At 57.0% G+C, this 12,191-nt stretch overlaps 1 protein-coding gene across 1 annotated transcript in view; it reads left to right on the top strand.

The window, feature by feature from the left end:
• The first annotated feature begins 8,021 nt into the window (after positions 1-8,021).
• LOC119964355 (interferon-induced protein 44-like) overlaps positions 8,022-12,191 on the top strand; it is a 67,147-nt gene continuing 62,977 nt past the window's right edge. The window contains exon 1 of the mRNA XM_038793729.1: positions 8,022-8,199. The gene's annotated coding sequence lies outside the window, so the exon portion shown is untranslated. The remainder of the gene's footprint in view (positions 8,200-12,191) is intronic.

The raw sequence follows: 12,191 nt of genomic DNA, 5'->3' as shown, positions 1-12,191 counted from the left end.
AATCCTCCGCAACCTTCAGGGACTAGGCCGGCGCCGGAGTGGTTTGCGCCGGCCGGCAGGGAAGGGGCTTGGCGCCACGCCAACCTGCGCCGAAGGGTCTCCGCCGGCCGGCGCGAGTTGGCGCATGTAGCGGAGCGCCAGTGTACGCTCTTGTCATCCCAGCGCATGCGCAGGAGGAGGTTCATCTCCGTGTCGGCCATCACGGTTGACCACAGTGGCCGACGTGGAAGAAGAGTGCCCCCATGGCACAGGCCCACCTGCGGATCGGTGTGCCTCGATCACGGGACAGGCCAGCGTGGGGGCACCTCCTGGGGCCAGATCCCCCCGTTCCCCCACGAGGACCCCAGAGCCCACCCACGCAGCCGGGTCCCGCTGGCATATACCTGGTATAATATACGCTGGAGGGACTGGCCGAAAACGGGCGGCCACTCAGCCCATCTTGGGCCGGAGAATCGCCGGGGGGCCACTTCCAATGGCCCCCGACTGGCACGGAGCAATTTCCGCCCCCGCCAAATCCCCGGCGCTGGAGAATTCGGCAGCCGGCGGGGGGGGGGGGGGGGGGGGGAATTCACGCCACCCCCCCCCAGCGATTCTCCGACCGCGCTGGTAGTCGGAGAATCCCACCCACATGTCCATTCTCCCGCAGGTCCTCCTGCCAACGGCGCCGGCCCATTCCGGGCAGTCCCCTGTCCTGACTCTCGGAGGAAAGCTCGGAGGATGCCACCGTGGTCGAGGCACCGCTGTCATCTGCACCGTCCATGAGCGCAGATACACACACCTTAGTGGGACATGTTAGTGGTCAGGCATCTGGGGCACAATCTGGTGAGCACCACACTGCTGATGATGTACATCAGGTGGATACAGGAACCCCCTAGGGACCCCCAGGCGAAACAGCAGGCGGACGTCTGTGGGATCCCTGGACCCAGCTGGATAGCAGCCTGATGCTGAGCCTCTGGAACTGATGGAGACGATAGGGAGTGGTCGGGACATTTAGCGGGAGATGTCAGCGTCACTCCAGCAGATCCATAGCCGCTTGGAAGAGTCCCAGAGGCAACGGGCGCAGGAGTTGGTACTGGCAATGAGTGGCACTGAGGCCAACACTGCTAGGGTGGCGACCACAGTGAGAGTCTGGTTCACGATGTTGGCACCATGACTGAAGGTGTCCAAGGCGTTGCGCAGTTGGTGACGGCCATGGCTGAGGGACTGAGCAGAATGTCTGACTCGCTGGGGAATGTCATTCAGTACCACGCTAATCTTGCTGAAGTTCTGTGGGATATTCTCCGCTCTCAGGTGGGCATTGCTGAGGCACTGCAGATATTGTCCCAGTCACTGAGGAGCATCGCTGAGGGCATCGACACGATGCCAACCATCAGGGCTGCCAGAGCCAGACATGTCAGGGGCAGCTGGGGCTCAGAACCAGCTGCCGCTGCATCCCAAGTTGAACCCCAGGGCCCTATGGGAGAAGGGGGTGCTGGGTGCCAGACCGGACCCATCCCATGAAATGGTGATGGTGGGCACCATTCCCCCAAGTTCCACCCCTCTGATGAGGCTGCATCTCGTAGACAGCACATGGGACAGGGTGGCATGGCTGTGCATCTGCAGCCGATAAGTGCCCCGGGCCCTTCAGCCCCAGAGGACGCCCGCCAGGAACATCGAAGGCCACGGAAAGATGTAAGCATCTGGCTGCCTCAACCTCAGAGGTGCATCCTGGGAAAACATCAAAATGTAGTGCTGGAGCTCGGAGTGTGTCAATATTTACAGAGAGTGTGGAGTGTGTTAATATTTACAGGGTGATGAGCCATCAATTGCACGAGAGACGAGTTGCTATACAAAAGTTAGGCTTTAATAAGCTAGAACTTAGCCCTGCGGTCGACTACAATAAAATGGATGACCGCTGGGCGTTCTGACTATTTATACCTCGGTATGGAGGCGTGGTTAACTCAGCCTCTTGACCAATCGGAGAGCCGTCACATGACTGGTCTCAACCAATCGGTCGAGAGACACATGACCAACCAGGGCCAATGGTAAGCCGGTATTCTGCACCAATGGCAGACAGATATGCAAATCATACCACCACATTTACCCCTTGCGGAGAAAGAAGCCGGGGGGGGAGAGAACTGGTGGTATGAGTAGCAGCCGGGAGAACAAAAATTTTCTCTCCTTTTCTTTTATTACGTTTTTGGCTTCCCACTGGCCCAGACAATTAGCAATATTACACAAAGTCCCAACAAAGTCCATGGAGCTGTTGAAATTTAGATCGATTCGATCAGTCTTTTTGTGGCCCGTGACGTTCTGGCAGATCGCCGCAGTGGAGTAGGTGACGTCGGTTCAGCCGATGGTGGTGGTTCCGCTGACGTCCTGGAGTCCGGGAGCGATGGTCCTTGAACAGTTTCCATCACCCGGGCTGGTGGTGGAGACGCCATGGATGGGGAAGGGGTGACCTGGGTGGGGCGCTGGGGGGAAAAAAAACAGGGGGGTCTGTGGTGAAGGGGGGGGAAGGCCGCACGCCGGCGGGTGCCAGGTCCCGGAGGGAGACCGTGTCCTGCCGACCGTCGGGGTACTCCACATACGCATAGTTAGCGTGGAGTAACTGGACTTGTTCCACCAATGGGTCGGACCTGTGCACCCGCACATGCTTCCGGAGCAAGATGGGTCCGGGGATGACCAGCCACGTTGGGAGAGGGGATCCGGAGGGCGACTTCCTGGGGAAGACAAGAAGACGTTCATGAGGTGTCTGATTTGTTGCGGCACAGAGGAGTGAGCGGATAGAATGTAGGGTATCGGGGATAACCTCTTGCCATCGGGAAATAGGGAGATCTCTGGACCGGAGGGCCAGTAGTATGGTCTTCCAGATGGTACCATTCTCCCGCTCGACCTGTCCGTTACCACGGGGGTTATAGCTGGTCGTCCTGCTAGAGGCAATGCCCCTGTTGAGCAGGAATTGACGCAGTTCGTCACTCACAAAGGAGGACCCCCGATCGCTGTGTATGTACGCGGGGTAGCCGAACAGGGAGAAGATGGAGAGTAGGGCCTTAATGACGGTCGATGTGGTCATGTCGGGGCAGGGAATGGCGAAAGGGAAGCGGGAGTATTCGTCGATTACCGTCAGGAAGTAAATGTTGCGGTTGTTAGAGGGAAGGGGCCCCTTGAAGTCAATGCTGAGACGTTCGAAGGGGCGGGATGCTTTGACCAGGTGTGCGCGCTCGGGGCGGTAGATTGCGGTTTGCACTCGGTGCAGATGTGGCAGTCACGGGTTACTGTCCTGACTTCCGCGATGGAGAAAGGCAGGTTGCGGGCCTTAATGAAATGGTAGAGACGGGTCACCCCTGGATGGCAGAGGTCCGCGTGGAGGGAGCGGAGGCGGTCTATCTGCGCGCTGGCGCAGGTACCGCGGGACAGGGCATCAGGAGGCTCATTTAGCTTCTCAGGACGATACAAGACCTCATAGTTGTACGTGGACAACTCGATCCGCCACCGTAAGATCTTGTCATTCTTAATCTTGCCCCTTTGTGCATTATCAAACATGAAGGCTACTGACCATTGGTCTGTGAGGAGGGTAAACCTCCTGCCGGCCAAATAGTGCCTCCAATGTCGCACAGCTTCGACTATGGCCTGGGTTTCCTTTTCCACAGAGGGGTGGCGGAGTTCGGAAGCCTGGAGGGTTCTGGAGAAGAAGGCCACGGGTCTGCCTGCTTGGTTCAGGGTGGCCGCCAGAGCTACTTCTGATGCGTCGCTCTCGACCTGGAAGGGGAGGGACTCGTCGATGGCGCACATCGTGGCCTTTGCGATGTCCGCTTTGATGCGGCTAAAGGCCTGGCAAGCCTCTGTCGACGGCGGGAAGGTCATGGTTTGAATGAGGGGACGGGCCTTGTCAGCGTAGTTGGGAATCCATTGGGTGTAGTAAGAGAAGAAACCCAGGCAGCGTTTGAGGGATTTGAGGGTATTGGGGAGAGGGAGTTCCATCAGGGGGCGCATGCGTTCGGGGTCGGGGCCTATCACTCCTTTACGCACTACGTAGCCAAGGATGGCCAGACGGTCGGTGCTAAACACGCACTTATCCTTATTGTATGTGAGGTTAAGGAGTTTTGCAGTTTGGAGGAATTTCTGGAGGTTGGCGTCATGGTCATGCTGATCGTGGCCGCAGATGGTGACATTATCAAGATACGGGAAGGTAGCCCGTATTCCGAACTTGTCGACCATTCGGTCCATTTCCCGTTGGAAGACCGAGACCCCATTTGTGACACCAAATGGAACCCTAAGGAAGTGGTAGAGGCGCCCATCTGCCTCAAACGCGATGTATTTGCGGTCACTCGCGCGGAGGGGGAGCTGGTGGTAAGCGAACTTAAGGTCCACAGTGGAGAAGACCTTGTATTTCGCGATATCGTTTACCATGGCGGAAATACGGGGGAGAGGATACGCGTCCAGTTGCATAAACCCGTTGATGGTCTGGCTATAGTCGATGACCATCCGGTTTTTCTCCCCAGTCCGGACCACCAGCACTTGGGCTCGCCAGGGACTGTTGCTGCCCTCGATGACCCCTTCTGTCAGCAGCCTCTGGACCTCGGACCTGATGAAGGTCCGGTCCTGGGCGCTGTACCATCAGCTCCGTGTCACAACGGGTTTGCAATCGGGGGTGAGATTAGCAAACAAGGAGGTGGGGTCCACTTTGAGGGACGCGAGGTGAGAGTGGGGGGGGGGGGGTATAGGGCCGCCGAATTGGAAGGTCAAGCTCTGCAGGTTGCACTGGAAGTCCAGTCCTAGGAGTGCCGGTGCGCAAAGGTCAGGGAGGACAAGGAGTTTATAATTTTTAAAAACCTTCCCTTGGACCGTGAGGTCCGCGATGCAGCAGCCGGTGATGCGGACGGAGTGCGAACCTGAGGCTAACCCGATTTTGTGTTTTACAGGATGGACAGGGAGCGCGCAGCGTCTTACCGTGTCAGGGTGTACGAAGCTTTCCGTGCTCCCGGAGTCCAGCAGGCAGCCCGTCTCGTGGCCGTTGAGGTAGATCAGCGTTGTCATTTTGGTGAGCGTGCGTGGCCGTGACTGGTCGAGCTGAATAGCCTTGAGCCGTGGAGAAAATCCATATTTGTCATCGTCGTCCGAGTAGATGCTGGAAGGACCTTGCGTGCCAGTCCCGGAAGATGGTGCCCAGGATTCGCACGTGGAGTCGGGGCCCCAAGATGGTGGGGCCCAGGACCCGCACGTGGGGTCAGCGCCCCAAGATGGCGGCGCCCGTGGGGCCCTCGTGGTTGCTGGGGGCGGGGTTAGTGGTGCCGGCGGGCCGATCGGAGCGGCTGGAAGCGGGGGCAGAGAGGCGCGCAGGCCAGGCGCGGGGCCCGGGGGCGGCGAGTGGAGAGTAGCGCGTGCGCTGGAGGGGCCCGGAAGGGCCCGGAGGAGAGAGAGAAGCGCGCAGGCTGGGCGCAGGTGCCCGGGGGCGTGGGGGGGGGGGGGGGGGGGGGGGGGGAGAGAGTTGCGCGGCGTACAGGAGGGGCCCGGGAGGGCCCGGAGAAGAGAGAGAAGCGCGCAGGCCGGGCACAGGGGCCCAGGGGCGTGGGGGAGAGTGTTGCGCGGCGTCCAGGAGGGGCCAGCAAGGGCCCGGAGGGGGGGATCCTTGGTCGCTGCGCGGAACCGCAGCGACCGTTTTGGCCTGGCAGACAGCGGAGAAGTGGCCCTTCTTCCCGCAGCTCTTACAGAGGGCGGAGCGGGCTGGGCAGCGCGGGCGAGGGTGTTTCGCGAACTCGCAAAAGTAGCAGCGGGGTCCCGTGGACTTGTCGGGGCGTCCCACGGCGCAGGCCTAAGGGAGGTCGGGAGCAGCGGATGGCGGTGGGGAAGCGTGCCAGGAGACCCAGGATGGTGCAGCGCGGCTGGGGACATAGGCGCGGGCATTTAGGTTGCCGATCTCCAGGGAGGTGGAGAGAGTCCGTGCGTCAGTTAAGCTGAGATCATCTTTCTCCAGCATTCGCTGGCGGATAGCGGGGGACTGCATCCCAGCCACGTAAGCATCTCTGATCAGCAGTTCCATGTGCTCCGTAGCTGAAACTGCGAGGCAGGAGCAATTCCTCCCCAGGATAGCGAGGGCCTGGTAATATTGGTTTAGTGACTCACCGGGGAGCTGTTGTCTGGTGGCCAGCAGATGTCGGGTGAATACTCTGTTGACTGGTTTAAGGAATTGTCCATTCAGTTTAAGCATGGCGGCATCGTAATCTTTCTCCTCCTTGACTATCGCGTAGGCTGCTATGCCCACACTGGAGTGGAGGATGTGCAGCTTCTGTGCCATGGTGGGGGGGCTGGTTGCAGATTCCAGGTATCCTTCGAGTCATGTCAGCTAATGTTGAAAAAGTTCTGCAGAGTTCGGAGTTTGCGGGCTGATGCGGAGGCATTCGGGCTTGATCCGGAACTCCATCTTCAAAAATCTAGCTTATTAAATTGATGAGCCAACAATTGCATGAGAAACGAGTTGCTTTACAAAAGTTAGGCTTTAATAAGCTAGAACTTAGCCCTGCGGTCGACTGCAATAAAATGGACGACCGCCGGGCATTCTGACTATTTAGACCTCGGTATGGAGGCGTGGTTAACTCAGCCTCTCGACCAATCGGAGAGCCGTCACATGACTGGTCTCAACCAATCGGTCGAGAGGCATATGACCGACCAGGGCCAATGGTAAGCCGGTGTTCTGCATCAATGGCAGACACCTATGCAAATCATACCACCACACAAGGGGTGTGGAGTGTGTCAATATTTACAGAGAGTGTGCAGTGTGTTAATATTTACAGGGGGTGTGGAGTGTGTCAATATTTACAGGGAGTGTGGACTGTGTTAATATTTACAGGGAGTGTGGAGTGTGTTAATATTTATAGGGAGTGTGGAGTGTGTTAATATTTACAGGGAGTGTGGAGTGTGTTAATATTTATAGGGAGTGTGGAGTATTTTAATATTTACAGGGGGTGTGGAGTGTGTTAATATTTACAGGGGGTGTGGAGTGTGTTAATATTTACAGGGAGTGTGGAGTGTGTTAATATTTATAGGGAGTGTGGAGTATTTTAATATTTACAGGGGGTGTGGAGTGTGTTAATATTTACAGGGGGTGTGGAGTGTGTTAATATTTACAGGGAGTGTGGAGTGTGTTAATATTTACAGGGGGTGTGGAGTGTGTTAATATTTACAGGGAGTGGAATGTGTTAATATTTACAGACAGTGTGCAGCGTGTTAATATTTACAGGGAGTGTGGAGTGTGTTAATATTTACAGGGGGTGTGGAGTGTGTTAATATTTACAGGGTGTGTGGAGTGTGTTAATATTTACAGGGAGTGTGGAGTGTGTTAATATTTACAGGGGGTGTGGAGTGTGTTAATATTTACAGGGTGTGTGGAGTGTGTTAATATTTACAGGGAGTGTGGAGTGTGTTAATATTTACAGGGGGTGTGGAGTGTGTTAATATTTACAGGTAGTGTGGAGTGTGTTAATATTTACAGAGAGTGTGGAGTGTGTTAATATTTACAGGGAATGTGGAGTGTGTTAATATTTACAGGGAGTGTGGAGTGTGTTAATATTTACAGGGAGTGTGGAGTGTGTTAATATTTACAGACAGTGTGCAGTGTGTTAATATTTACAGGGTGTGTGGAGTGTGTTAATATTTACAGAGTGTGGAGTGTGTTAATATTTACAGGGAATGTGCAGTGTGTTAATATTTACAGGGAGTGTGGAGTGTGTTAATATTTACAGGGAGTGTGGAGTGTGTTAATATTTACAGGGAGTGTGGAGTGTGTTCATACTTATGGGAAGTCTGGAGTGCCATAACATACAGGGGTGTGATATATCTGAAGGGCAGCTATTTTCAATGTGGTGCTTCAACTTAAATGCATCGAATGAAACCTTCTGAAGTTTAATTATCATCAGAATAGGATTCCATTGCAGGAGTAATTTTCAATATTTTTAAAAAGCGAATCGCAGTTCACGCGGTCTAGTAAATTTCACTTTCGTTTCTGCTGAGGAAGTAACCAAGGTTAATTCCGGGAAATCTCAGTTGCAAATCTCTCATCTGACCGGATCTCTGTTGTTGCTGCATGTTTCGATCTGTCTGTGTGTTGGGGATCGTGCGGGCTGCACCCTGAACTGTTGAGAAGCATTTTGTGACCCAGTTTAATTGGCTGCAACGAGGAGAGTGAATTTTGCAAAGATATCTCCGAAAATAGTTTGCGGAGTGAGTATTCTGAGGTCACTTGTGAGACAGGAGACTGCACAGACTGTCGTAACTGATGGATGACAAGGAGAATGGAGTAAAGACAGACAAATGGGGCGGAATTTAATGTCGGGACCTGGAGCATGCAGGGAAGGTGCTGGTCTGGGGTGAGGGAGGTGGTGTTGTTGGGGGTGAGGGGCTGAGGGGAGGGGTGTTGGGGGTGAGGGGGGGGTGTTGGGAGTAGGTGGAACGGGGTGCGTTTGGGGGTGAGGGGAGGGTGTGTTGGAGGTGAGGGGAGTGGGTGCTGTTGGGGGTGAGGGGAGGGTGTGTTGGAGGTGAGGGGGTGTTGGAGTGAGGGGAGGGGGTGCTGTTGGGGGTGAGGGGAGGGGGTGTTGGGGGTAGGTGGAGGGGGTGTTGGGGGTGAGGGGAGGGGGTGTTGGGGGTGAGGGGAGATGGTGCTGTTGGGGGTGAGGGGAGGGGTTGTTGGGGGTGAGGGGAGGGGTTGGTGGGGGTGAGGGGAGGGGTTGAGGGTGAGGGGAGGGGTTGCTGGTGTTGCGGGGAGGGGGTGGTGTTGGGGGTGAGGGGAGGGATTGTTGGGGATGCGGTGAGGGGTTGCTGGGGGTGAGCGGTTGTTGGGGGTGAGGGGAGGGGTTGCTGGGGGTGAGGGGAGGTGGTGTTGGGGGTGAGGGGAGGGGTTGTTGGGGGTGAGGGGAGGGGTTGCTGGGGGTGAGGGGAGGGGTTTCTGGGGGTGTGGGGAGGGGGTGGTGTTGGGGGTGAGGGGAGGGGTTGTTGGGGAGGAGGTGAGTGGCTGCTGTGGGTGAGGGGAGGAGCGTCTGGGGGTGAGGGGAGGGGCTGCTGGGGGTGAGGGGAGGTGGTGTTGGGGGTGAGGGAAGGGGATGTTGGGGGAGGGGAGGGGTTGTTGGGGTGAGGGGAGGGGTTGCTGGGTGTGAGGGGAGGGGGTGGTGTTGGGGGTGAGGGGAGGGGTTGTTGGGGATGAGGTGAGGGGAGGGGCTTCTGGGAGTGAGGGGAGGGGCTGCTGGGGGTGAGGGAAGGTGGTGTTGGGGGTGTTGGAGTGAATGGAGGGGTTGCTGTTGGGGGTGACTGGTGGGGGTGCTTTTGGTGGTGAGGGGAGGTTGTGTTGGAGATGAGGGGAGGGGTGTTGGAGTGAGGGGAGGGGTTGCTGTTGGGGGTGACGGGTGGGGGTGCTGTTGGGGGTGAGGGGAGGGTGTGTTGGAGGTGAGGGAAGGGGGTGTTGGAGTGAGGGGACGGGGTGCTGTTGGGGGTGACGGGAGGGGGTGTTGGGGGTGAGGGGAGGGACTGAGGGGAGGGGTGTTGAGGGTGAGGGGAGGGGGTGTTGGGGATAGGTGGAGGGGGTGTTGGGGGTGAGGGGAGGGGGTGTTGGGGGTGAGGGGAGGGGGTGTTGGAGTGAGGGGAGTGGGTGCTGTTGGGGGTGACGGGAGGGGGTGCTGTTGGGGGTGAGGGGAGTGGGGGTGTTGGGGGTGAGGGGAGGGGGTGTTGGGGATAGGTGGAGGGGGTGTTGGGGGTGAGGGGAGAGGGTGTTGGGGATAGGTGGAGGGGGTGTTGGGGGTGAGGGGAGGGGGTGTTGTGGGTGAGGGGAGGGGGTGTTGGAGTGAGGGGAGTGGGTGCTGTTGGGGGTGACGGGAGGGGGTGCTGTTGGGGGTGAGGGGAGTGGGGGTGTTGGGGTGAGGGATGTGGTGTAGATATATAAGAATGCAGTGGATATTGGATTACAGAGTAAAATTTCAAGATTTGCCAAAAGTAACAAAAGTTGGAGGAGTGGCAAACCATGAGGATGGTGCAAATTAACTTCACCAGGGTAGGCTGGCAGATTGGGTAGGCATGAAACCGATGGAATTATGCAGTGAAATGTGATGTGATTTCTTTTGGCTGAGCAGATAGGAAGAGAATGTAACCTTGGGTGGGGGGGTGGGGGGCGCGATAGTCCCCAAAAATGCCTTTGGGAGTGATTTTGAGCCCCCTCTCCGTCCGTGACAAAGTTGACACGGCTCAAAATCTGTAGAGAATCAAAAAATGTGATTCTCTCCGGTGTGATCGGGATTTGCATTCCCCCTTCGCCAGTGAAGCAGTGCGAATCCCGCCGCGTGAGCCTGGGAATATAGGGCGAAATTCTCCGACCCCCACCCGGGAAGTGTAGGCGGCGGAATCTTGCCACTCCGATCGGAGAGGCCCCTGCGGTGATTCTCCGGCCCGGATGGGCCGAAGTCCCGCCGCTGGGAGGCCTCCCCCGCCGCCGAGGTTTAAACCATCTCTGGAACGGTGGGATCAGCGGCGCGAGCGGGCCCCCGTGGTCCTGGGGGGGGCGGGAGGCGATCGTACCCCGGGGGGTGCCCCCACGGTGGCCTGTCCCGCGATCGGGGCCCCCCGCTCAGACTCCGGGCCAGTGCCCTGGGTGCACTCTTTCTCCTTCCGCGTCCGCCATGGCGGAAGCGGAAGAGAACCCCACATCGCGCATGCGCCGGCAGTGACGTCAGCGACTGCCGGCGCATGCGCCGACCGGCAAAAGCCTTTCGGCCAGCCCCGCTGCCGGGGGCGCCGGTTTTTTGCGCCAGTCTTCTGGTGCTAACCGCTCCGGCGCTGGGCTGGCCCGACCCCTGAATGGTTGGCGCTACTCCCCTACGCCGGCACCCTCCGTCACGCCGGGTAGGGGAGAATGCCGCCCATAGTAGCATGTCATTAGCAAGCGATCTCTCCAGACATTCACTCCTCACGGAATATTCATCGGGTGCTGGCGTGATGTCCGGTGGCGTCATTTACGACAGGTCTACAAAGACATGAACCTGCCAGCCTCACCCTCAGAGAAGGATATCGGAAGTGACCGCTCAGGCAGCCTTGGTCCTCCAGGCTCTTCACTGCTCAGGGCCTGGGCTGGGGATCAGTCATTTATTCTTGGGGGTGGGGGGGGGGGGGGGGGGGGGAGGTGGTACTAACAGGCCGTACCTTCCATTCACTTCGGGTTGCCCCTTGCTTTCAGGGGGTCTGGAGGCTGGCGTGCAGGCATTGCTTTCTGTGCCTTCCTTGCTGAGCTTGTGGCCAAATCACCTCTGGAGGTGTGCCTGACCTTAGGGAGAGCTAGAAAGTGGGCGACAGGGGGATGGGAACCAGAGCAGCAGGCCAGTAAGTACAGAGGCTGGGGAATAAAGTGAGACTGAGATAAACATAGCGCAGAGTAAGAGCAGGCAGAGGGAAGCCACAAGGCTCAGTGGGACTGGAGGTCTGGCGTGCATTTGCTTCAATGCAAGAAGTATAACAGGTAAGACAGATGAACTGAGAGCCTGGATTACTGCATGGAACTATGGTGTTATTGCAATTACAGAGGCATGGTTAAATAAGGGCCAGGACTGGCAGCTTAACATTCTGGATATCGTTGTTTTAGAATGGGAAACAAAAGAGGTGGGGGAGTTGCATTGCTGATTAGGGAGCAGATCGCAACTGTGTTGAGAGAGGACATGTTGGAGGGATCTTGTAGTGAGGCATTATGGGTGGAGCTCAGGAATAAGAAGGGTGAAACCACAATGTTGGGAGTGTACTATAGATCCCCCCAACAGCCCACAAGAGACAGAGGAGCAGTTGTGCAGTCAGATACTGAAAAGGTGTGAAAAAAGCAGGGTAGCTGTGATGGGCGACTTTAACTTCCCCCATATTGACTGGGAATCCCTTACAGCCAGGGGCTCGGATGGAGAACAATTTGCCAGATGTGTCCAGGAGGGCGCAAAACTAGACTTGGTATTGAGGAATGAGCCAGGCCAGGTGATTGATGTTTCAGTGGGGGAGCATTTGGGCCGAGCGACCATAGTTCCATGAGATTTCGGGTAGTCATGGATAAGGGCAAGAGTGGCAGCGGGTGAGGGTGCTTAATTTTGCGAGGGTCAATTACATCCAAATTAGACAGGAACTGGGGAATGTGGATTGTGAGATGCTATTTGAGGGCAAATCCACATTTAACATATGGGAGGCTTTTAAAGGCCAGTTGA

This window comes from Scyliorhinus canicula, chromosome 4, assembly GCF_902713615.1.
Source record: "Scyliorhinus canicula chromosome 4, sScyCan1.1, whole genome shotgun sequence".
Lineage (NCBI taxonomy): Eukaryota > Metazoa > Chordata > Chondrichthyes > Carcharhiniformes > Scyliorhinidae > Scyliorhinus > Scyliorhinus canicula.
Note: the sequence above shows the minus strand (reverse complement) of the source record. Positions and strands in the feature narration are given on the sequence as shown.